The 23909-nt window shown below is 41.9% G+C and overlaps 14 non-coding genes across 14 annotated transcripts; all 14 read right to left on the bottom strand.

Moving 5' to 3' along the window:
* Positions 1-463: 463 nt before the first annotated feature.
* TRNAE-UUC (transfer RNA glutamic acid (anticodon UUC)) lies at positions 464-535 on the bottom strand. The gene has a single exon. It is a non-coding gene; the product is annotated as a tRNA-Glu (tRNA).
* Positions 536-2158: 1623 nt separating this feature from the next.
* Positions 2159-2230, bottom strand: TRNAE-UUC (transfer RNA glutamic acid (anticodon UUC)). Its single transcript has one exon. It is a non-coding gene; the product is annotated as a tRNA-Glu (tRNA).
* Positions 2231-3854: 1624 nt separating this feature from the next.
* TRNAE-UUC (transfer RNA glutamic acid (anticodon UUC)) lies at positions 3855-3926 on the bottom strand. Its single transcript has one exon. It is a non-coding gene; the product is annotated as a tRNA-Glu (tRNA).
* A 1623-nt stretch (positions 3927-5549) lies between these two features.
* TRNAE-UUC (transfer RNA glutamic acid (anticodon UUC)) lies at positions 5550-5621 on the bottom strand. The gene has a single exon. It is a non-coding gene; the product is annotated as a tRNA-Glu (tRNA).
* A 1620-nt stretch (positions 5622-7241) lies between these two features.
* TRNAE-UUC (transfer RNA glutamic acid (anticodon UUC)) lies at positions 7242-7313 on the bottom strand. The gene has a single exon. It is a non-coding gene; the product is annotated as a tRNA-Glu (tRNA).
* Positions 7314-8933: 1620 nt separating this feature from the next.
* TRNAE-UUC (transfer RNA glutamic acid (anticodon UUC)) lies at positions 8934-9005 on the bottom strand. The gene has a single exon. It is a non-coding gene; the product is annotated as a tRNA-Glu (tRNA).
* Positions 9006-10625: 1620 nt separating this feature from the next.
* TRNAE-UUC (transfer RNA glutamic acid (anticodon UUC)) lies at positions 10626-10697 on the bottom strand. Its single transcript has one exon. It is a non-coding gene; the product is annotated as a tRNA-Glu (tRNA).
* A 1620-nt stretch (positions 10698-12317) lies between these two features.
* TRNAE-UUC (transfer RNA glutamic acid (anticodon UUC)) lies at positions 12318-12389 on the bottom strand. Its single transcript has one exon. It is a non-coding gene; the product is annotated as a tRNA-Glu (tRNA).
* Positions 12390-14010: 1621 nt separating this feature from the next.
* TRNAE-UUC (transfer RNA glutamic acid (anticodon UUC)) lies at positions 14011-14082 on the bottom strand. The gene has a single exon. It is a non-coding gene; the product is annotated as a tRNA-Glu (tRNA).
* Positions 14083-15703: 1621 nt separating this feature from the next.
* TRNAE-UUC (transfer RNA glutamic acid (anticodon UUC)) lies at positions 15704-15775 on the bottom strand. Its single transcript has one exon. It is a non-coding gene; the product is annotated as a tRNA-Glu (tRNA).
* A 1621-nt stretch (positions 15776-17396) lies between these two features.
* On the bottom strand, positions 17397-17468 carry TRNAE-UUC (transfer RNA glutamic acid (anticodon UUC)). Its single transcript has one exon. It is a non-coding gene; the product is annotated as a tRNA-Glu (tRNA).
* Positions 17469-19088: 1620 nt separating this feature from the next.
* On the bottom strand, positions 19089-19160 carry TRNAE-UUC (transfer RNA glutamic acid (anticodon UUC)). Its single transcript has one exon. It is a non-coding gene; the product is annotated as a tRNA-Glu (tRNA).
* Positions 19161-20781: 1621 nt separating this feature from the next.
* On the bottom strand, positions 20782-20853 carry TRNAE-UUC (transfer RNA glutamic acid (anticodon UUC)). The gene has a single exon. It is a non-coding gene; the product is annotated as a tRNA-Glu (tRNA).
* A 1621-nt stretch (positions 20854-22474) lies between these two features.
* TRNAE-UUC (transfer RNA glutamic acid (anticodon UUC)) lies at positions 22475-22546 on the bottom strand. Its single transcript has one exon. It is a non-coding gene; the product is annotated as a tRNA-Glu (tRNA).
* Between the last annotated feature and the right edge of the window lie 1363 nt (positions 22547-23909).

The following is a 23909-nucleotide window of genomic DNA, read 5'->3' as shown; positions in this document are numbered from 1 at the left end:
AAAAAAAAGTTTTCTGCTATGCACAATAAACTTCTGCAGATCTGCAGGTACAGCTTGCCTCGTTAGCGCAGTAGGTAGCACGTCAGTCTCATAATCTGAAGCTCGTGAGTTCGAGCCTCACACGGGGCACTGTTCCCTCCTTTTCTCGAGAGATTTTGTCACCAACTTAGAACTTTTCCATTCAATTCTACAACTTTTTCCATTAGAAAGGAAATGGGAATCCAAATAACTTACCGGACCCATGAGTTGTTGAGTCCCTTGACACTTTAGTGTAAAAAGGGGTGGTTGAGAATGAGTTGAGCTACGAATCCAAATTGAATCTTGTGTGAAGGGTCAGAATGAAGTGCCAAAACGCGGGCGTTCAGCATTTTTGCCTGAAAAAAACAAATCCTACTTGAAATACGTTTGACTAAAAAACACGCGTCAGTTTTTGAATGTTGGCAGCGGTGCAGAAAAGGATGCGTTCCCATACCGGGAGTCGAACCCGGGCCGCCTGGGTGAAAACCAGGAATCCTAACCGCTAGACCATATGGGAGAAGATGTACTGCCAGCTCACTTACAATATGAAAAAAAAGAGGTGTACTGCTTTGCACAAGCAACTTCCGCAGATTATTACGTGCATTTTGCCTCATTAGCGCAGCAGGTAGCGCGTCAGTCTCGTAATCTGAAGGTCATGAGTTCGATTCTCACATGGGGCACTGGTACCGTGTTTCCTTAACTGATTTTGCAACCATCTTGGCTAGAGAGTCACAGCTCTTTTCCATTCAGTAGCAAAATATCACCAATTGATGGAAGGGGAGCTCCAATGACAAACAGGGATAAAGGCTTGTTGAGTCCCTTAACACCCAGGAATTAAAAGTGAGAGATATGAATGGTTTGAGATATGACATCAAATAAGCTTTTGTGCAAATAAATATCCAAAAAACCTGGTGGTCTGCATTTTTGGCTGCAAAGAGCAGTTCCAACCTAAACTGATTCTGTCTGCAAGGCACGTGTTGGCTTTGGAATGTGGACACTAGTCCCCAAAAAAAAGTCTCTCCCATAGCAGGAATCGAACCAGTCAACCAGGAATACTAACTAAGTCTTTCTCCACATGGTGTAAGCAGTACAGTAAACAGCAAGACAGGTGTAAAAAAAAAAAAAAAAAAAGAGTGTTTTGCTTTGAATACAAAACATCAACATTACAAGAGCTGAAACACGCTACATGGTCAAGGTTTTTGGCACGTCAGTTGAATAATTTGAAGATCATGAGTTTTTTGCTCACACGTGGCATCCTCCTTTTCTCAAGAGATTTTGTCACTAACTCTGAACTTTCCAATTCAGTTCTAAACTGTTTCCGATTAGAAAGAACATGGGAGCCCTAATGACAGACAGGACACATGGCTTGTTGAGTCCCTTGACACTTTTGTGTAAAACTGTGTAGTTGAAAAAGGCTTAAGCTATGAAACAAAAGGAAATCTTTTGCAAAAGTCATAATGCATCGCCAATGTTAAGTATTTTTGTTGCAAAGTGAAAATCTACCAGAAACATTTTTGATTGAAAAACACGTGTCAGTCTTTGAATGGTGGCAGTAGCTAAGATAAAGATGCATTCCCATACCGGGAGTCAAACCCGGGCCACCTGGGTGAGAGCCAGGAATCCTAACCGCTAGACCATATGGGAAAAGATGCACTAATGTCTCAGTGACATTATGAAAAAAAAAAGTTTTCTGCTATGCACAATAAACTTCTGCAGATCTGCAGGTACAGCTTGCCTCGTTAGCGCAGTAGGTAGCACGTCAGTCTCATAATCTGAAGCTCGTGAGTTCGAGCCTCACACGGGGCACTGTTCCCTCCTTTTCTCGAGAGATTTTGTCACCAACTTAGAACTTTTCCATTCAATTCTACAACTTTTTCCATTAGAAAGGAAATGGGAATCCAAATAACTTACCGGACCCATGAGTTGTTGAGTCCCTTGACACTTTAGTGTAAAAAGGGGTGGTTGAGAATGAGTTGAGCTACGAATCCAAATTGAATCTTGTGTGAAGGGTCAGAATGAAGTGCCAAAACGCGGGCGTTCAGCATTTTTGCCTGAAAAAAACAAATCCTACTTGAAATACGCTTGACTAAAAAACACGCGTCAGTTTTTGAATGTTGGCAGCGGTGCAGAAAAGGATGCGTTCCCATACCGGGAGTCGAACCCGGGCCACCTGGGTGAAAACCAGGAATCCTAACCGCTAGACCATATGGGAGAAGATGTACTGCCAGCTCACTTACAATATGAAAAAAAAGAGGTGTACTGCTTTGCACAAGCAACTTCCGCAGATTATTACGTGCATTTTGCCTCGTTAGCGCAGCAGGTAGCGCATCAGTCTCGTAATCTGAAGGTCATGAGTTCGATTCTCACATGGGGCACTGGTACCGTGTTTCCTTAACTGATTTTGCAACCATCTTGGCTAGAGAGTCACAGCTCTTTTCCATTCAGTAGCAAAATATCACCAATTGATGGAAGGGGAGCTCCAATGACAAACAGGGATAAAGGCTTGTTGAGTCCCTTAACACCCAGGAATTAAAAGTGAGAGATATGAATGGTTTGAGATATGACATCAAATAAGCTTTTGTGCAAATAAATATCCAAAAAACCTGGTGGTCTGCATTTTTGGCTGCAAAGAGCAGTTCCAACCTAAACTGATTCTGTCTGCAAGGCACGTGTTGGCTTTGGAATGTGGACACTAGTCCCCAAAAAAAAGTCTCTCCCATAGCAGGAATCGAACCAGTCAACCAGGAATACTAACTAAGTCTTTCTCCACATGGTGTAAGCAGTACAGTAAACAGCAAGACAGGTGTAAAAAAAAAAAAAAAAAAAAGAGTGTTTTGCTTTGAATACAAAACATCAACATTACAAGAGCTGAAACACGCTACATGGTCAAGGTTTTTGGCACGTCAGTTGAATAATTTGAAGATCATGAGTTTTTTGCTCACACGTGGCATCCTCCTTTTCTCAAGAGATTTTGTCACTAACTCTGAACTTTCCAATTCAGTTCTAAACTGTTTCCGATTAGAAAGAACATGGGAGCCCTAATGACAGACAGGACACATGGCTTGTTGAGTCCCTTGACACTTTTGTGTAAAACTGTGTAGTTGAAAAAGGCTTAAGCTATGAAACAAAAGGAAATCTTTTGCAAAAGTCATAATGCATCGCCAATGTTAAGTATTTTTGTTGCAAAGTGAAAATCTACCAGAAACATTTTTGATTGAAAAACACGTGTCAGTCTTTGAATGGTGGCAGTAGCTAAGATAAAGATGCATTCCCATACCGGGAGTCAAACCCGGGCCACCTGGGTGAGAGCCAGGAATCCTAACCGCTAGACCATATGGGAAAAGATGCACTAATGTCTCAGTGACATTATGAAAAAAAAAAGTTTTCTGCTATGCACAATAAACTTCTGCAGATCTGCAGGTACAGCTTGCCTCGTTAGCGCAGTAGGTAGCACGTCAGTCTCATAATCTGAAGCTCGTGAGTTCGAGCCTCACACGGGGCACTGTTCCCTCCTTTTCTCGAGAGATTTTGTCACCAACTTAGAACTTTTCCATTCAATTCTACAACTTTTTCCATTAGAAAGGAAATGGGAATCCAAATAACTTACCGGACCCATGAGTTGTTGAGTCCCTTGACACTTTAGTGTAAAAAGGGGTGGTTGAGAATGAGTTGAGCTACGAATCCAAATTGAATCTTGTGTGAAGGGTCAGAATGAAGTGCCAAAATGCGGGCGTTCAGCATTTTTGCCTGAAAAAAACAAATCCTACTTGAAATACGTTTGACTAAAAAACACGCGTCAGTTTTTGAATGTTGGCAGCGGTGCAGAAAAGGATGCGTTCCCATACCGGGAGTCGAACCCGGGCCGCCTGGGTGAAAACCAGGAATCCTAACCGCTAGACCATATGGGAGAAGATGTACTGCCAGCTCACTTACAATATGAAAAAAAAGAGGTGTACTGCTTTGCACAAGCAACTTCCGCAGATTATTACGTGCATTTTGCCTCGTTAGCGCAGCAGGTAGCGCGTCAGTCTCGTAATCTGAAGGTCATGAGTTCGATTCTCACATGGGGCACTGGTACCGTGTTTCCTTAACTGATTTTGCAACCATCTTGGCTAGAGAGTCACAGCTCTTTTCCATTCAGTAGCAAAATATCACCAATTGATGGAAGGGGAGCTCCAATGACAAACAGGGATAAAGGCTTGTTGAGTCCCTTAACACCCAGGAATTAAAAGTGAGAGATATGAATGGTTTGAGATATGACATCAAATAAGCTTTTGTGCAAATAAATATCCAAAAAACCTGGTGGTCTGCATTTTTGGCTGCAAAGAGCAGTTCCAACCTAAACTGATTCTGTCTGCAAGGCACGTGTTGGCTTTGGAATGTGGACACTAGTCCCCAAAAAAAAGTCTCTCCCATAGCAGGAATCGAACCAGTCAACCAGGAATACTAACTAAGTCTTTCTCCACATGGTGTAAGCAGTACAGTAAACAGCAAGACAGGTGTAAAAAAAAAAAAAAAAAAAAGAGTGTTTTGCTTTGAATACAAAACATCAACATTACAAGAGCTGAAACACGCTACATGGTCAAGGTTTTTGGCACGTCAGTTGAATAATTTGAAGATCATGAGTTTTTTGCTCACACGTGGCATCCTCCTTTTCTCAAGAGATTTTGTCACTAACTCTGAACTTTCCAATTCAGTTCTAAACTGTTTCCGATTAGAAAGAACATGGGAGCCCTAATGACAGACAGGACACATGACTTGTTGAGTCCCTTGACACTTTTGTGTAAAACTGTGTAGTTGAAAAAGGCTTAAGCTATGAAACAAAAGGAAATCTTTTGCAAAAGTCATAATGCATCGCCAATGTTAAGTATTTTTGTTGCAAAGTGAAAATCTACCAGAAACATTTTTGATTGAAAAACACGTGTCAGTCTTTGAATGGTGGCAGTAGCTAAGATAAAGATGCATTCCCATACCGGGAGTCAAACCCGGGCCACCTGGGTGAGAGCCAGGAATCCTAACCGCTAGACCATATGGGAAAAGATGCACTAATGTCTCAGTGACATTATGAAAAAAAAAGCTTTCTGCTATGCACAATAAACTTCTGCAGATCTGCAGGTACAGCTTGCCTCGTTAGCGCAGTAGGTAGCACGTCAGTCTCATAATCTGAAGCTCGTGAGTTCGAGCCTCACACGGGGCACTGTTCCCTCCTTTTCTCGAGAGATTTTGTCACCAACTTAGAACTTTTCCATTCAATTCTACAACTTTTTCCATTAGAAAGGAAATGGGAATCCAAATAACTTACCGGACCCATGAGTTGTTGAGTCCCTTGACACTTTAGTGTAAAAAGGGGTGGTTGAGAATGAGTTGAGCTACGAATCCAAATTGAATCTTGTGTGAAGGGTCAGAATGAAGTGCCAAAACGCGGGCGTTCAGCATTTTTGCCTGAAAAAAACAAATCCTACTTGAAATACGTTTGACTAAAAAACACGCGTCAGTTTTTGAATGTTGGCAGCGGTGCAGAAAAGGATGCGTTCCCATACCGGGAGTCGAACCCGGGCCGCCTGGGTGAAAACCAGGAATCCTAACCGCTAGACCATATGGGAGAAGATGTACTGTCAGCTCACTTACAATATGAAAAAAAAGAGGTGTACTGCTTTGCACAAGCAACTTCCGCAGATTATTACGTGCATTTTGCCTCGTTAGCGCAGCAGGTAGCGCGTCAGTCTCGTAATCTGAAGGTCATGAGTTCGATTCTCACATGGGGCACTGGTACCGTGTTTCCTTAACTGATTTTGCAACCATCTTGGCTAGAGAGTCACAGCTCTTTTCCATTCAGTAGCAAAATATCACCAATTGATGGAAGGGGAGCTCCAATGACAAACAGGGATAAAGGCTTGTTGAGTCCCTTAACACCCAGGAATTAAAAGTGAGAGATATGAATGGTTTGAGATATGACATCAAATAAGCTTTTGTGCAAATAAATATCCAAAAAACCTGGTGGTCTGCATTTTTGGCTGCAAAGAGCAGTTCCAACCTAAACTGATTCTGTCTGCAAGGCACGTGTTGGCTTTGGAATGTGGACACTAGTCCCCAAAAAAAAGTCTCTCCCATAGCAGGAATCGAACCAGTCAACCAGGAATACTAACTAAGTCTTTCTCCACATGGTGTAAGCAGTACAGTAAACAGCAAGACAGGTGTAAAAAAAAAAAAAAAAGAGTGTTTTGCTTTGAATACAAAACATCAACATTACAAGAGCTGAAACACGCTACATGGTCAAGGTTTTTGGCACGTCAGTTGAATAATTTGAAGATCATGAGTTTTTTGCTCACACGTGGCATCCTCCTTTTCTCAAGAGATTTTGTCACTAACTCTGAACTTTCCAATTCAGTTCTAAACTGTTTCCGATTAGAAAGAACATGGGAGCCCTAATGACAGACAGGACACATGGCTTGTTGAGTCCCTTGACACTTTTGTGTAAAACTGTGTAGTTGAAAAAGGCTTAAGCTATGAAACAAAAGGAAATCTTTTGCAAAAGTCATAATGCATCGCCAATGTTAAGTATTTTTGTTGCAAAGTGAAAATCTACCAGAAACATTTTTGATTGAAAAACACGTGTCAGTCTTTGAATGGTGGCAGTAGCTAAGATAAAGATGCATTCCCATACCGGGAGTCAAACCCGGGCCACCTGGGTGAGAGCCAGGAATCCTAACCACTAGACCATATGGGAAAAGATGCTCTAATGTCTCAGTGACATTATGAAAAAAAAAAGTTTTCTGCTATGCACAATAAACTTCTGCAGATCTGCAGGTACAGCTTGCCTCGTTAGCGCAGTAGGTAGCGTGTCAGTCTCATAATCTGAAGGTTGTGAGTTTGAGCCTCACACGGGGCACTGTTCCCTGCTTTTCTCGAGATATTTTGTCACCAACTTAGAACTTTTCCATTCAATTCTACAACTTTTTCCATTAGAAAGGAAATGGGAATCCAAATAACTTACCGGACCCATGAGTTGTTGAGTCCCTTGACACTTTAGTGTAAAAAGGGGTGGTTGAGAATGAGTTGAGCTACGAATCCAAATTGAATCTTGTGTGAAGGGTCAGAATGAAGTGCCAAAACGCGGGCGTTCAGCATTTTTGCCTGAAAAAAACAAATCCTACTTGAAATACGTTTGACTAAAAAACACGCGTCAGTTTTTGAATGTTGGCAGCGGTGCAGAAAAGGATGCGTTCCCATACCGGGAGTCGAACCCGGGCCGCCTGGGTGAAAACCAGGAATCCTAACCGCTAGACCATATGGGAGAAGATGTACTGTCAGCTCACTTACAATATGAAAAAAAAGAGGTGTACTGCTTTGCACAAGCAACTTCCGCAGATTATTACGTGCATTTTGCCTCGTTAGCGCAGCAGGTAGCGCGTCAGTCTCGTAATCTGAAGGTCATGAGTTCGATTCTCACATGGGGCACTGGTACCGTGTTTCCTTAACTGATTTTGCAACCATCTTGGCTAGAGAGTCACAGCTCTTTTCCATTCAGTAGCAAAATATCACCAATTGATGGAAGGGGAGCTCCAATGACAAACAGGGATAAAGGCTTGTTGAGTCCCTTAACACCCAGGAATTAAAAGTGAGAGATATGAATGGTTTGAGATATGACATCAAATAAGCTTTTGTGCAAATAAATATCCAAAAAACCTGGTGGTCTGCATTTTTGGCTGCAAAGAGCAGTTCCAACCTAAACTGATTCTGTCTGCAAGGCACGTGTTGGCTTTGGAATGTGGACACTAGTCCCCAAAAAAAAGTCTCTCCCATAGCAGGAATCGAACCAGTCAACCAGGAATACTAACTAACTCTTTCTCCACATGGTGTAAGCAGTACAGTAAACAGCAAGACAGGTGTAAAAAAAAAAAAAAAAAGAGTGTTTTGCTTTGAATACAAAACATCAACATTACAAGAGCTGAAACACGCTACATGGTCAAGGTTTTTGGCACGTCAGTTGAATAATTTGAAGATCATGAGTTTTTTGCTCACACGTGGCATCCTCCTTTTCTCAAGAGATTTTGTCACTAACTCTGAACTTTCCAATTCAGTTCTAAACTGTTTCCGATTAGAAAGAACATGGGAGCCCTAATGACAGACAGGACACATGGCTTGTTGAGTCCCTTGACACTTTTGTGTAAAACTGTGTAGTTGAAAAAGGCTTAAGCTATGAAACAAAAGGAAATCTTTTGCAAAAGTCATAATGCATCGCCAATGTTAAGTATTTTTGTTGCAAAGTGAAAAACTACCAGAAACATTTTTGATTGAAAAACACGTGTCAGTCTTTGAATGGTGGCAGTAGCTAAGATAAAGATGCATTCCCATACCGGGAGTCAAACCCGGGCCACCTGGGTGAGAGCCAGGAATCCTAACCGCTAGACCATATGGGAAAAGATGCACTAATGTCTCAGTGACATTATGAAAAAAAAAGCTTTCTGCTATGCACAATAAACTTCTGCAGATCTGCAGGTACAGCTTGCCTCGTTAGCGCAGTAGGTAGCACGTCAGTCTCATAATCTGAAGCTCGTGAGTTCGAGCCTCACACGGGGCACTGTTCCCTCCTTTTCTCGAGAGATTTTGTCACCAACTTAGAACTTTTCCATTCAATTCTACAACTTTTTCCATTAGAAAGGAAATGGGAATCCAAATAACTTACCGGACCCATGAGTTGTTGAGTCCCTTGACACTTTAGTGTAAAAAGGGGTGGTTGAGAATGAGTTGAGCTACGAATCCAAATTGAATCTTGTGTGAAGGGTCAGAATGAAGTGCCAAAACGCGGGCGTTCAGCATTTTTGCCTGAAAAAAACAAATCCTACTTGAAATACGTTTGACTAAAAAACACGCGTCAGTTTTTGAATGTTGGCAGCGGTGCAGAAAAGGATGCGTTCCCATACCGGGAGTCGAACCCGGGCCGCCTGGGTGAAAACCAGGAATCCTAACCGCTAGACCATATGGGAGAAGATGTACTGTCAGCTCACTTACAATATGAAAAAAAAGAGGTGTACTGCTTTGCACAAGCAACTTCCGCAGATTATTACGTGCATTTTGCCTCGTTAGCGCAGCAGGTAGCGCGTCAGTCTCGTAATCTGAAGGTCATGAGTTCGATTCTCACATGGGGCACTGGTACCGTGTTTCCTTAACTGATTTTGCAACCATCTTGGCTAGAGAGTCACAGCTCTTTTCCATTCAGTAGCAAAATATCACCAATTGATGGAAGGGGAGCTCCAATGACAAACAGGGATAAAGGCTTGTTGAGTCCCTTAACACCCAGGAATTAAAAGTGAGAGATATGAATGGTTTGAGATATGACATCAAATAAGCTTTTGTGCAAATAAATATCCAAAAAACCTGGTGGTCTGCATTTTTGGCTGCAAAGAGCAGTTCCAACCTAAACTGATTCTGTCTGCAAGGCACGTGTTGGCTTTGGAATGTGGACACTAGTCCCCAAAAAAAAGTCTCTCCCATAGCAGGAATCGAACCAGTCAACCAGGAATACTAACTAAGTCTTTCTCCACATGGTGTAAGCAGTACAGTAAACAGCAAGACAGGTGTAAAAAAAAAAAAAAAAGAGTGTTTTGCTTTGAATACAAAACATCAACATTACAAGAGCTGAAACACGCTACATGGTCAAGGTTTTTGGCACGTCAGTTGAATAATTTGAAGATCATGAGTTTTTTGCTCACACGTGGCATCCTCCTTTTCTCAAGAGATTTTGTCACTAACTCTGAACTTTCCAATTCAGTTCTAAACTGTTTCCGATTAGAAAGAACATGGGAGCCCTAATGACAGACAGGACACATGGCTTGTTGAGTCCCTTGACACTTTTGTGTAAAACTGTGTAGTTGAAAAAGGCTTAAGCTATGAAACAAAAGGAAATCTTTTGCAAAAGTCATAATGCATCGCCAATGTTAAGTATTTTTGTTGCAAAGTGAAAATCTACCAGAAACATTTTTGATTGAAAAACACGTGTCAGTCTTTGAATGGTGGCAGTAGCTAAGATAAAGATGCATTCCCATACCGGGAGTCAAACCCGGGCCACCTGGGTGAGAGCCAGGAATCCTAACCACTAGACCATATGGGAAAAGATGCTCTAATGTCTCAGTGACATTATGAAAAAAAAAAGTTTTCTGCTATGCACAATAAACTTCTGCAGATCTGCAGGTACAGCTTGCCTCGTTAGCGCAGTAGGTAGCGTGTCAGTCTCATAATCTGAAGGTTGTGAGTTTGAGCCTCACACGGGGCACTGTTCCCTGCTTTTCTCGAGAGATTTTGTCACCAACTTAGAACTTTTCCATTCAATTCTACAACTTTTTCCATTAGAAAGGAAATGGGAATCCAAATAACTTACCGGACCCATGAGTTGTTGAGTCCCTTGACACTTTAGTGTAAAAAGGGGTGGTTGAGAATGAGTTGAGCTACGAATCCAAATTGAATCTTGTGTGAAGGGTCAGAATGAAGTGCCAAAACGCGGGCGTTCAGCATTTTTGCCTGAAAAAAACAAATCCTACTTGAAATACGTTTGACTAAAAAACACGCGTCAGTTTTTGAATGTTGGCAGCGGTGCAGAAAAGGATGCGTTCCCATACCGGGAGTCGAACCCGGGCCGCCTGCGTGAAAACCAGGAATCCTAACCGCTAGACCATATGGGAGAAGATGTACTGTCAGCTCACTTACAATATGAAAAAAAAGAGGTGTACTGCTTTGCACAAGCAACTTCCGCAGATTATTACGTGCATTTTGCCTCGTTAGCGCAGCAGGTAGCGCGTCAGTCTCGTAATCTGAAGGTCATGAGTTCGATTCTCACATGGGGCACTGGTACCGTGTTTCCTTAACTGATTTTGCAACCATCTTGGCTAGAGAGTCACAGCTCTTTTCCATTCAGTAGCAAAATATCACCAATTGATGGAAGGGGAGCTCCAATGACAAACAGGGATAAAGGCTTGTTGAGTCCCTTAACACCCAGGAATTAAAAGTGAGAGATATGAATGGTTTGAGATATGACATCAAATAAGCTTTTGTGCAAATAAATATCCAAAAAACCTGGTGGTCTGCATTTTTGGCTGCAAAGAGCAGTTCCAACCTAAACTGATTCTGTCTGCAAGGCACGTGTTGGCTTTGGAATGTGGACACTAGTCCCCAAAAAAAAGTCTCTCCCATAGCAGGAATCGAACCAGTCAACCAGGAATACTAACTAAGTCTTTCTCCACATGGTGTAAGCAGTACAGTAAACAGCAAGACAGGTGTAAAAAAAAAAAAAAAAAGAGTGTTTTGCTTTGAATACAAAACATCAACATTACAAGAGCTGAAACACGCTACATGGTCAAGGTTTTTGGCACGTCAGTTGAATAATTTGAAGATCATGAGTTTTTTGCTCACACGTGGCATCCTCCTTTTCTCAAGAGATTTTGTCACTAACTCTGAACTTTCCAATTCAGTTCTAAACTGTTTCCGATTAGAAAGAACATGGGAGCCCTAATGACAGACAGGACACATGGCTTGTTGAGTCCCTTGACACTTTTGTGTAAAACTGTGTAGTTGAAAAAGGCTTAAGCTATGAAACAAAAGGAAATCTTTTGCAAAAGTCATAATGCATCGCCAATGTTAAGTATTTTTGTTGCAAAGTGAAAAACTACCAGAAACATTTTTGATTGAAAAACACGTGTCAGTCTTTGAATGGTGGCAGTAGCTAAGATAAAGATGCATTCCCATACCGGGAGTCAAACCCGGGCCACCTGGGTGAGAGCCAGGAATCCTAACCGCTAGACCATATGGGAAAAGATGCTCTAATGTCTCAGTGACATTATGAAAAAAAAAGTTTTCTGCTATGCACAATAAACTTCTGCAGATCTGCAGGTACAGCTTGCCTCGTTAGCGCAGTAGGTAGCGTGTCAGTCTCATAATCTGAAGGTTGTGAGTTTGAGCCTCACACGGGGCACTGTTCCCTGCTTTTCTCGAGAGATTTTGTCACCAACTTAGAACTTTTCCATTCAATTCTACAACTTTTTCCATTAGAAAGGAAATGGGAATCCAAATAACTTACCGGACCCATGAGTTGTTGAGTCCCTTGACACTTTAGTGTAAAAAGGGGTGGTTGAGAATGAGTTGAGCTACGAATCCAAATTGAATCTTGTGTGAAGGGTCAGAATGAAGTGCCAAAACGCGGGCGTTCAGCATTTTTGCCTGAAAAAAACAAATCCTACTTGAAATACGTTTGACTAAAAAACACGCGTCAGTTTTTGAATGTTGGCAGCGGTGCAGAAAAGGATGCGTTCCCATACCGGGAGTCGAACCCGGGCCGCCTGGGTGAAAACCAGGAATCCTAACCGCTAGACCATATGGGAGAAGATGTACTGTCAGCTCACTTACAATATGAAAAAAAAGAGGTGTACTGCTTTGCACAAGCAACTTCCGCAGATTATTACGTGCATTTTGCCTCGTTAGCGCAGCAGGTTGCGCGTCAGTCTCGTAATCTGAAGGTCATGAGTTCGATTCTCACATGGGGCACTGGTACCGTGTTTCCTTAACTGATTTTGCAACCATCTTGGCTAGAGAGTCACAGCTCTTTTCCATTCAGTAGCAAAATATCACCAATTGATGGAAGGGGAGCTCCAATGACAAACAGGGATAAAGGCTTGTTGAGTCCCTTAACACCCAGGAATTAAAAGTGAGAGATATGAATGGTTTGAGATATGACATCAAATAAGCTTTTGTGCAAATAAATATCCAAAAAACCTGGTGGTCTGCATTTTTGGCTGCAAAGAGCAGTTCCAACCTAAACTGATTCTGTCTGCAAGGCACGTGTTGGCTTTGGAATGTGGACACTAGTCCCCAAAAAAAAGTCTCTCCCATAGCAGGAATCGAACCAGTCAACCAGGAATACTAACTAAGTCTTTCTCCACATGGTGTAAGCAGTACAATAAACAGCAAGATAGGTGTAAAAAAAAAAAAAAAAAGAGTGTTTTGCTTTGAATACAAAACATCAACATTACAAGAGCTGAAACACGCTACATGGTCAAGGTTTTTGGCACGTCAGTTGAATAATTTGAAGATCATGAGTTTTTTGCTCACACGTGGCATCCTCCTTTTCTCAAGAGATTTTGTCACTAACTCTGAACTTTCCAATTCAGTTCTAAACTGTTTCCGATTAGAAAGAACATGGGAGCCCTAATGACAGACAGGACACATGGCTTGTTGAGTCCCTTGACACTTTTGTGTAAAACTGTGTAGTTGAAAAAGGCTTAAGCTATGAAACAAAAGGAAATCTTTTGCAAAAGTCATAATGCATCGCCAATGTTAAGTATTTTTGTTGCAAAGTGAAAATCTACCAGAAACATTTTTGATTGAAAAACACGTGTCAGTCTTTGAATGGTGGCAGTAGCTAAGATAAAGATGCATTCCCATACCAGGAGTCAAACCTGGGCCACCTGGGTGAGAGCCAGGAATCCTAACCGCTAGACCATATGGGAAAAGATGCTCTAATGTCTCAGTGACATTATGAAAAAAAAAAGTTTTCTGCTATGCACAATAAACTTCTGCAGATCTGCAGGTACAGCTTGCCTCGTTAGCGCAGTAGGTAGCGTGTCAGTCTCATAATCTGAAGGTCGTGAGTTCGAGCCTCACACGGGGCACTGTTCCCTCCTTTTCTCGAGAGATTTTGTCACCAACTTAGAACTTTTCCATTCAATTCTACAACTTTTTCCATTAGAAAGGAAATGGGAATCCAAATAACTTACCGGACCCATGAGTTGTTGAGTCCCTTGACACTTTAGTGTAAAAAGGGGTGGTTGAGAATGAGTTGAGCTACGAATCCAAATTGAATCTTGTGTGAAGGGTCAGAATGAAGTGCCAAAACGCGGGCGTTCAGCATTTTTGCCTGAAAAAAACAAATCCTACTTGAAATACGTTTGACTAAAAAACACGCGTCAGTTTTTGAATGTTGGCAGCGGTGCAGAAAAGGATGCGTTCCCATACCGGGAGTCGAACCCAGGCCGCCTGGGTGAAAACCAGGAATCCTAACCGCTAGACCATATGGGAGAAGATGTACTGCCAGCTCACTTACAATATGAAAAAAAAGAGGTGTACTGCTTTGCACAAGCAACTTCCGCAGATTATTACATGCATTTTGCCTCATTAGCGCAGCAGGTAGCGCGTCAGTCTCGTAATCTGAAGGTCATGAGTTCGATTCTCACATGGGGCACTGGCACCGTGTTTCCTTAACTGATTTTGCCACCATCTTGGCTAGAGAGTCACAGCTCTTTTCCATTCAGTAGCAAAACATCACCAATTGATGGAAGGGGAGCTCCAATGACAAACAGGGATAAAGGCTTGTTGAGTCCCTTAACACCCAGGAATTAAAAGTGAGAGATATGAATGGTTTGAGATATGACATCAAATAAGCTTTTGTGCAAATAAATATCCAAAAAACCTGGTGGTCTGCATTTTTGGCTGCAAAGAGCAGTTCCAACCTAAACTGATTCTGTCTGCAAGGCACGTGTTGGCTTTGGAATGTGGACACTAGTCCCCAAAAAAAAGTCTCTCCCATAGCAGGAATCGAACCAGTCAACCAGGAATACTAACTAAGTCTTTCTCCACATGGTGTAAGCAGTACAGTAAACAGCAAGACAGGTGTAAAAAAAAAAAAAAAAAGAGTGTTTTGCTTTGAATACAAAACATCAACATTACAAGAGCTGAAACACGCTACATGGTCAAGGTTTTTGGCACGTCAGTTGAATAATTTGAAGATCATGAGTTTTTTGCTCACACGTGGCATCCTCCTTTTCTCAAGAGATTTTGTCACTAACTCTGAACTTTCCAATTCAGTTCTAAACTGTTTCCGATTAGAAAGAACATGGGAGCCCTAATGACAGACAGGACACATGGCTTGTTGAGTCCCTTGACACTTTTGTGTAAAACTGTGTAGTTGAAAAAGGCTTAAGCTATGAAACAAAAGGAAATCTTTTGCAAAAGTCATAATGCATCGCCAATGTTAAGTATTTTTGTTGCAAAGTGAAAATCTACCAGAAACATTTTTGATTGAAAAACACGTGTCAGTCTTTGAATGGTGGCAGTAGCTAAGATAAAGATGCATTCCCATACCGGGAGTCAAACCCGGGCCACCTGGGTGAGAGCCAGGAATCCTAACCGCTAGACCATATGGGAAAAGATGCTCTAATGTCACAGTGACATTATGAAAAAAAAAAGTTTTCTGCTATGCACAATAAACTTCTGCAGATCTGCAGGTACAGCTTGCCTCGTTAGCGCAGTAGGTAGCGTGTCAGTCTCATAATCTGAAGGTTGTGAGTTTGAGCCTCACACGGGGCACTGTTCCCTGCTTTTCTCGAGAGATTTTGTCACCAACTTAGAACTTTTCCATTCAATTCTACAACTTTTTCCATTAGAAAGGAAATGGGAATCCAAATAATTTACCGGACCCATGAGTTGTTGAGTCCCTTGACACTTTAGTGTAAAAAGGGGTGGTTGAGAATGAGTTGAGCTACGAATCCAAATTGAATCTTGTGTGAAGGGTCAGAATGAAGTGCCAAAACGCGGGCGTTCAGCATTTTTGCCTGAAAAAAACAAATCCTACTTGAAATACGTTTGACTAAAAAACACGCGTCAGTTTTTGAATGTTGGCAGCGGTGCAGAAAAGGATGCGTTCCCATACCGGGAGTCGAACCCGGGCCGCCTGGGTGAAAACCAGGAATCCTAACCGCTAGACCATATGGGAGAAGATGTACTGCCAGCTCACTTACAATATGAAAAAAAAGAGGTGTACTGCTTTGCACAAGCAACTTCCGCAGATTATTACATGCATTTTGCCTCATTAGCGCAGCAGGTAGCGCGTCAGTCTCGTAATCTGAAGGTCATGAGTTCGATTCTCACATGGGGCACTGGCACCGTGTTTCCTTAACTGATTTTGCCACCATCTTGGCTAGAGAGTCACAGCTCTTTTCCATTCAGTAGCAAAACATCACCAATTGATGGAAGGGGAGCTCCAATGACAAACAGGGATAAAGGCTTGTTGAGTCCCTTAACACCCAGGAATTAAAAGTGAGAGATATGAATGGTTTGAGATATGACATCAAATAAGCTTTTGTGCAAATAAATATCCAAAAAACCTGGTGGTCTGCATTTTTGGCTGCAAAGAGCAGTTCCAACCTAAACTGATTCTGTCTGCAAGGCACGTGTTGGCTTTGGAATGTGGACACTAGTCCCCAAAAAAAAGTCTCTCCCATAGCAGGAATCGAACCAGTCAACCAGGAATACTAACTAAGTCTTTCTCCACATGGTGTAAGCAGTACAGTAAACAGCAAGACAGGTGTAAAAAAAAAAAAAAAAAGAGTGTTTTGCTTTGAATACAAAACATCAACATTACAAGAGCTGAAACACGCTACATGGTCAAGGTTTTTGGCACGTCAGTTGAATAATTTGAAGATCATGAGTTTTTTGCTCACACGTGGCATCCTCCTTTTCTCAAGAGATTTTGTCACTAACTCTGAACTTTCCAATTCAGTTCTAAACTGTTTCCGATTAGAAAGAACATGGGAGCCCTAATGACAGACAGGACACATGGCTTGTTGAGTCCCTTGACACTTTTGTGTAAAACTGTGTAGTTGAAAAAGGCTTAAGCTATGAAACAAAAGGAAATCTTTTGCAAAAGTCATAATGCATCGCCAATGTTAAGTATTTTTGTTGCAAAGTGAAAATCTACCAGAAACATTTTTGATTGAAAAACACGTGTCAGTCTTTGAATGGTGGCAGTAGCTAAGATAAAGATGCATTCCCATACCGGGAGTCAAACCCGGGCCACCTGGGTGAGAGCCAGGAATCCTAACCGCTAGACCATATGGGAAAAGATGCTCTAATGTCTCAGTGACATTATGAAAAAAAAAAGTTTTCTGCTATGCACAATAAACTTCTGCAGATCTGCAGGTACAGCTTGCCTCGTTAGCGCAGTAGGTAGCGTGTCAGTCTCATAATCTGAAGGTTGTGAGTTTGAGCCTCACACGGGGCACTGTTCCCTGCTTTTCTCGAGAGATTTTGTCACCAACTTAGAACTTTTCCATTCAATTCTACAACTTTTTCCATTAGAAAGGAAATGGGAATCGAAATAACTTACCGGACCCATGAGTTGTTGAGTCCCTTGACACTTTAGTGTAAAAAGGGGTGGTTGAGAATGAGTTGAGCTACGAATCCAAATTGAATCTTGTGTGAAGGGTCAGAATGAAGTGCCAAAACGCGGGCGTTCAGCATTTTTGCCTGAAAAAAACAAATCCTACTTGAAATACGTTTGACTAAAAAACACGCGTCAGTTTTTGAATGTTGGCAGCGGTGCAGAAAAAGATGCGTTCCCATACCGGGAGTCGAACCCAGGCCGCCTGGGTGAAAACCAGGAATCCTAACCGCTAGACCATATGGGAGAAGATGTACTGCCAGCTCACTTACAATATGAAAAAAAAGAGGTGTACTGCTTTGCACAAGCAACTTCCGCAGATTATTACATGCATTTTGCCTCATTAGCGCAGCAGGTAGCGCGTCAGTCTCGTAATCTGAAGGTCATGAGTTCGATTCTCACATGGGGCACTGGCACCGTATTTCCTTAACTGATTTTGCCACCATCTTGGCTAGAGAGTCACAGCTCTTTTCCATTCAGTAGCAAAACATCACCAATTGATGGAAGGGGAGCTCCAATGACAAACAGGGATAAAGGCTTGTTGAGTCCCTTAACACCCAGGAATTAAAAGTGAGAGATATGAATGGTTTGAGATATGACATCAAATAAGCTTTTGTGCAAATAAATATCCAAAAAACCTGGTGGTCTGCATTTTTGGCTGCAAAGAGCAGTTCCAACCTAAACTGATTCTGTCTGCAAGGCACGTGTTGGCTTTGGAATGTGGACACTAGTCCCCAAAAAAAAGTCTCTCCCATAGCAGGAATCGAACCAGTCAACCAGGAATACTAACTAAGTCTTTCTCCACATGGTGTAAGCAGTACAGTAAACAGCAAGACAGGTGTAAAAAAAAAAAAAAAATGAGTGTTTTGCTTTGAATACAAAACATCAACATTACAAGAGCTGAAACACGCTACATGGTCAAGGTTTTTGGCACGTCAGTTGAATAATTTGAAGATCATGAGTTTTTTGCTCACACGTGGCATCCTCCTTTTCTCAAGAGATTTTGTCACTAACTCTGAACTTTCCAATTCAGTTCTAAACTGTTTCCGATTAGAAAGAACATGGGAGCCCTAATGACAGACAGGACACATGGCTTGTTGAGTCCCTTGACACTTTTGTGTAAAACTGTGTAGTTGAAAAAGGCTTAAGCTATGAAACAAAAGGAAATCTTTTGCAAAAGTCATAATGCATCGCCAATGTTAAGTATTTTTGTTGCAAAGTGAAAATCTACCAGAAACATTTTTGATTGAAAAACACGTGTCAGTCTTTGAATGGTGGCAGTAGCTAAGATAAAGATGCATTCCCATACCAGGAGTCAAACCTGGGCCACCTGGGTGAGAGCCAGGAATCCTAACCGCTAGACCATATGGGAAAAGATGCTCTAATGTCTCAGTGACATTATGAAAAAAAAAAGTTTTCTGCTATGCACAATAAACTTCTGCAGATCTGCAGGTACAGCTTGCCTCGTTAGCGCAGTAGGTAGCGTGTCAGTCTCATAATCTGAAGGTCGTGAGTTCGAGCCTCACACGGGGCACTGTTCCCTCCTTTTCTCGAGAGATTTTGTCACCAACTTAGAACTTTTCCATTCAATTCTACAACTTTTTCCATTAGAAAGGAAATGGGAATCCAAATAACTTACCGGACCCATGAGTTGTTGAGTCCCTTGACACTTTAGTGTAAAAAGGGGTGGTTGAGAATGAGTTGAGCTACGAATCCAAATTGAACTTGTGTGAAGGGTCAGAATGAAGTGCCAAAACGCGGGCGTTCAGCATTTTTGCCTGAAAAAAACAAATCCTACTTGAAATACGTTTGACTAAAAAACACGCGTCAGTTTTTGAATGTTGGCAGCGGTGCAGAAAAGGATGCGTTCCCATACCGGGAGTCGAACCCAGGCCGCCTGGGTGAAAACCAGGAATCCTAACCGCTAGACCATATGGGAGAAGATGTACTGCCAGCTCACTTACAATATGAAAAAAAAGAGGTGTACTGCTTTGCACAAGCAACTTCCGCAGATTATTACATGCATTTTGCCTCATTAGCGCAGCAGGTAGCGCGTCAGTCTCGTAATCTGAAGGTCATGAGTTCGATTCTCACATGGGGCACTGGCACCGTGTTTCCTTAACTGATTTTGCCACCATCTTGGCTAGAGAGTCACAGCTCTTTTCCATTCAGTAGCAAAACATCACCAATTGATGGAAGGGGAGCTCCAATGACAAACAGGGATAAAGGCTTGTTGAGTCCCTTAACACCCAGGAATTAAAAGTGAGAGATATGAATGGTTTGAGATATGACATCAAATAAGCTTTTGTGCAAATAAATATCCAAAAAACCTGGTGGTCTGCATTTTTGGCTGCAAAGAGCAGTTCCAACCTAAACTGATTCTGTCTGCAAGGCACGTGTTGGCTTTGGAATGTGGACACTAGTCCCCAAAAAAAAGTCTCTCCCATAGCAGGAATCGAACCAGTCAACCAGGAATACTAACTAAGTCTTTCTCCACATGGTGTAAGCAGTACAGTAAACAGCAAGAGAGGTGTAAAAAAAAAAAAAAAAAGAGTGTTTTGCTTTGAATACAAAACATCAACATTACAAGAGCTGAAACACGCTACATGGTCAAGGTTTTTGGCACGTCAGTTGAATAATTTGAAGATCATGAGTTTTTTGCTCACACGTGGCATCCTCCTTTTCTCAAGAGATTTTGTCACTAACTCTGAACTTTCCAATTCAGTTCTAAACTGTTTCCGATTAGAAAGAACATGGGAGCCCTAATGACAGACAGGACACATGGCTTGTTGAGTCCCTTGACACTTTTGTGTAAAACTGTGTAGTTGAAAAAGGCTTAAGCTATGAAACAAAAGGAAATCTTTTGCAAAAGTCATAATGCATCGCCAATGTTAAGTATTTTTGTTGCAAAGTGAAAATCTACCAGAAACATTTTTGATTGAAAAACACGTGTCAGTCTTTGAATGGTGGCAGTAGCTAAGATAAAGATGCATTCCCATACCAGGAGTCAAACCTGGGCCACCTGGGTGAGAGCCAGGAATCCTAACCGCTAGACCATATGGGAAAAGATGCTCTAATGTCTCAGTGACATTATGAAAAAAAAAAGTTTTCTGCTATGCACGATAAACTTCTGCAGATCTGCAGGTACAGCTTGCCTCGTTAGCGCAGTAGGTAGCGTGTCAGTCTCATAATCTGAAGGTCGTGAGTTCGAGCCTCACACGGGGCACTGTTCCCTCCTTTTCTCGAGAGATTTTGTCACCAACTTAGAACTTTTCCATTCAATTCTACAACTTTTTCCATTAGAAAGGAAATGGGAATCCAAATAACTTACCGGACCCATGAGTTGTTGAGTCCCTTGACACTTTAGTGTAAAAAGGGGTGGTTGAGAATGAGTTGAGCTACGAATCCAAATTGAATCTTGTGTGAAGGGTCAGAATGAAGTGCCAAAACGCGGGCGTTCAGCATTTTTGCCTGAAAAAAACAAATCCTACTTGAAATACGTTTGACTAAAAAACACGCGTCAGTTTTTGAATGTTGGCAGCGGTGCAGAAAAGGATGCGTTCCCATACCGGGAGTCGAACCCAGGCCGCCTGGGTGAAAACCAGGAATCCTAACCGCTAGACCATATGGGAGAAGATGTACTGCCAGCTCACTTACAATATGAAAAAAAAGAGGTGTACTGCTTTGCACAAGCAACTTCCGCAGATTATTACATGCATTTTGCCTCATTAGCGCAGCAGGTAGCGCGTCAGTCTCGTAATCTGAAGCTCATGAGTTCGATTCTCACATGGGGCACTGGCACCGTGTTTCCTTAACTGATTTTGCCACCATCTTGGCTAGAGAGTCACAGCTCTTTTCCATTCAGTAGCAAAACATCACCAATTGATGGAAGGGGAGCTCCAATGACAAACAGGGATAAAGGCTTGTTGAGTCCCTTAACACCCAGGAATTAAAAGTGAGAGATATGAATGGTTTGAGATATGACATCAAATAAGCTTTTGTGCAAATAAATATCCAAAAAACCTGGTGGTCTGCATTTTTGGCTGCAAAGAGCAGTTCCAACCTAAACTGATTCTGTCTGCAAGGCACGTGTTGGCTTTGGAATGTGGACACTAGTCCCCAAAAAAAAGTCTCTCCCATAGCAGGAATCGAACCAGTCAACCAGGAATACTAACTAAGTCTTTCTCCACATGGTGTAAGCAGTACAGTAAACAGCAAGAGAGGTGTAAAAAAAAAAAAAAAAAGAGTGTTTTGCTTTGAATACAAAACATCAACATTACAAGAGCTGAAACACGCTACATGGTCAAGGTTTTTGGCACGTCAGTTGAATAATTTGAAGATCATGAGTTTTTTGCTCACACGTGGCATCCTCCTTTTCTCAAGAGATTTTGTCACTAACTCTGAACTTTCCAATTCAGTTCTAAACTGTTTCCGATTAGAAAGAACATGGGAGCCCTAATGACAGACAGGACACATGGCTTGTTGAGTCCCTTGACACTTTTGTGTAAAACTGTGTAGTTGAAAAAGGCTTAAGCTATGAAACAAAAGGAAATCTTTTGCAAAAGTCATAATGCATCTCCAATGTTAAGTATTTTTGTTGCAAAGTGAAAATCTACCAGAAACATTTTTGATTGAAAAACACGTGTCAGTCTTTGAATGGTGGCAGTAGCTAAGATAAAGATGCATTCCCATACCAGGAGTCAAACCTGGGCCACCTGGGTGAGAGCCAGGAATCCTAACCGCTAGACCATATGGGAAAAGATGCTCTAATGTCTCAGTGACATTATGAAAAAAAAAAGTTTTCTGCTATGCACAATAAACTTCTGCAGATCTGCAGGTACAGCTTGCCTCGTTAGCGCAGTAGGTAGCGTGTCAGTCTCATAATCTGAAGGTCGTGAGTTCGAGCCTCACACGGGGCACTGTTCCCTCCTTTTCTCGAGAGATTTTGTCACCAACTTAGAACTTTTCCATTCAATTCTACAACTTTTTCCATTAGAAAGGAAATGGGAATCCAAATAACTTACCGGACCCATGAGTTGTTGAGTCCCTTGACACTTTAGTGTAAAAAGGGGTGGTTGAGAATGAGTTGAGCTACGAATCCAAATTGAATCTTGTGTGAAGGGTCAGAATGAAGTGCCAAAACGCGGGCGTTCAGCATTTTTGCCTGAAAAAAACAAATCCTACTTGAAATACGTTTGACTAAAAAACACGCGTCAGTTTTTGAATGTTGGCAGCGGTGCAGAAAAGGATGCGTTCCCATACCGGGAGTCGAACCCAGGCCGCCTGGGTGAAAACCAGGAATCCTAACCGCTAGACCATATGGGAGAAGATGTACTGCCAGCTCACTTACAATATGAAAAAAAAGAGGTGTACTGCTTTGCACAAGCAACTTCCGCAGATTATTACATGCATTTTGCCTCATTAGCGCAGCAGGTAGCGCGTCAGTCTCGTAATCTGAAGGTCATGAGTTCGATTCTCACATGGGGCACTGGCACCGTGTTTCCTTAACTGATTTTGCCACCATCTTGGCTAGAGAGTCACAGCTCTTTTCCATTCAGTAGCAAAACATCACCAATTGATGGAAGGGGAGCTCCAATGACAAACAGGGATAAAGGCTTGTTGAGTCCCTTAACACCCAGGAATTAAAAGTGAGAGATATGAATGGTTTGAGATATGACATCAAATAAGCTTTTGTGCAAATAAATATCCAAAAAACCTGGTGGTCTGCATTTTTGGCTGCAAAGAGCAGTTCCAACCTAAACTGATTCTGTCTGCAAGGCACGTGTTGGCTTTGGAATGTGGACACTAGTCCCCAAAAAAAAGTCTCTCCCATAGCAGGAATCGAACCAGTCAACCAGGAATACTAACTAAGTCTTTCTCCACATGGTGTAAGCAGTACAGTAAACAGCAAGAGAGGTGTAAAAAAAAAAAAAAAAAGAGTGTTTTGCTTTGAATACAAAACATCAACATTACAAGAGCTGAAACACGCTACATGGTCAAGGTTTTTGGCACGTCAGTTGAATAATTTGAAGATCATGAGTTTTTTGCTCACACGTGGCATCCTCCTTTTCTCAAGAGATTTTGTCACTAACTCTGAACTTTCCAATTCAGTTCTAAACTGTTTCCGATTAGAAAGAACATGGGAGCCCTAATGACAGACAGGACACATGGCTTGTTGAGTCCCTTGACACTTTTGTGTAAAACTGTGTAGTTGAAAAAGGCTTAAGCTATGAAACAAAAGGAAATCTTTTGCAAAAGTCATAATGCATCGCCAATGTTAAGTATTTTTGTTGCAAAGTGAAAATCTACCAGAAACATTTTTGATTGAAAAACACGTGTCAGTCTTTGAATGGTGGCAGTAGCTAAGATAAAGATGCATTCCCATACCAGGAGTCAAACCTGGGCCACCTGGGTGAGAGCCAGGAATCCTAACCGCTAGACCATATGGGAAAAGATGCTCTAATGTCTCAGTGACATTATGAAAAAAAAAAGTTTTCTGCTATGCACAATAAACTTCTGCAGATCTGCAGGTACAGCTTGCCTCGTTAGCGCAGTAGGTAGCGTGTCAGTCTCATAATCTGAAGGTCGTGAGTTCGAGCCTCACACGGGGCACTGTTCCCTCCTTTTCTCGAGAGATTTTGTCACCAACTTAGAACTTTTCCATTCAATTCTACAACTTTTTCCATTA

This window comes from Phyllobates terribilis, unplaced genomic scaffold (genome assembly GCF_046119375.1).
Source record: "Phyllobates terribilis strain yellow unplaced genomic scaffold, ASM4611937v1 Scaffold_1248__1_contigs__length_344610, whole genome shotgun sequence".
In the NCBI taxonomy this organism is placed as follows: domain Eukaryota; kingdom Metazoa; phylum Chordata; class Amphibia; order Anura; family Dendrobatidae; genus Phyllobates; species Phyllobates terribilis.
This window is presented reverse-complemented; position numbering and strand designations above follow the sequence as displayed.